The sequence below is a fragment of the Cyprinodon variegatus genome, unplaced genomic scaffold (genome assembly GCF_000732505.1).
Source record: "Cyprinodon variegatus isolate N-32 unplaced genomic scaffold, C_variegatus-1.0 Scaffold39, whole genome shotgun sequence".
NCBI classification, from domain to species: domain Eukaryota; kingdom Metazoa; phylum Chordata; class Actinopteri; order Cyprinodontiformes; family Cyprinodontidae; genus Cyprinodon; species Cyprinodon variegatus.
The window spans coordinates 1,152,471-1,153,701 of record NW_015150492.1 but is presented as its reverse complement, the minus strand read 5'-3'; positions in this window follow the sequence as shown (position 1 = coordinate 1,153,701).

The window sequence follows — 1,231 nt, the reverse complement described above, 5'->3', positions numbered from 1 at the left end:
GAGGTCTGCACGGGTTTGCGACGTCCAACGTGTAGTCAGGATTTTTTGAGGTGCGCGACGACGGTTGCAGAACCTCTGCAAGGGGGGCGTGGTCATAGACAGAGGCTATGGATCAGAAGTATATATTGGCCTTTAGGAGTAGCTGCTAAATCCCACGGCTCAGGTGGACAGGACATATATAAGCCATAGATTCAACAAATCTTGTTTTTCTACAAAAGATTAAAGAAAGAAGAAATCCACTATTTAAAGATAGTCATCGGAAGTTCTGTTTTCCACAAGCCATGTAACAGAAAAGACTAAACACATCAAATTATCCTGAACATGGTATCCATGGAATTTGCTGATGGATGGTACTTTGGCACTTTTTCATTCGTATTCTTAATACGGACTGAAGTCTTTATACAGTGTTGTGCAAAAATCTTTTCATTCTTATTCTTTTTATTCTTTAAAGAAACCAGCCACCATCGTTTTTTCCTCAAACTTTGTACTATGTATTTCAGTGTCCATAAAAGTTTCAATTTTTTTTACTTTTTTTTTTTCTTGGTTTTAAGCTGCACAACCTTGACCCATGAATCATTTATATATATATAAAAAAAGGCTTGTAAACTGAAGGATAAACACCACTAGCAATTCAGCAAAACACAATTTTAAATGGAATCATCTACAGTTACACACTTTGAAAGACATAAATCTTTTTTTTTTTGGCACCGGCAAAGTGATTTCCAAAGGTTGAGATTTCCCAATATCTCTTCTTGATCTTCTCATCGCAAACAAGCCACATAAATACTCCATAATGGCAGTTTGTTGCAAATAATCAAAGGGATCTTTGCATATTTGGTACATCTGTTCTTATCCAAAAAAAAAAAAAAAAGTCCTCCAAAAACTATGAAGCATTTTAATGACTAGGCTATTACTGATTTATTTAGTTATAATTGTGAGAGCATTTTTTGTTTAATGGTGTTAATCTTGCCTGGTACTAGTTTTATAATATTCTTAATCGTCTGAGAGTTAAGGCTTAAGTTAGTCCTTCGTTCAGTACTGAACTGGAATGTCTTTCACACAAGAGAGGTCAGCTCTGGGCAACAGCATGGAAATCTGGTTTTGAAGCAGATTGGCCACACTTCCATCAATCATGAAACAAATGTACTGCTGCCATAAAGAAAGCAAAACGGGGTTATTATTTGTCTCAGACACCAAAATATTTAAATAACGCATTTATAATTTGGCCATT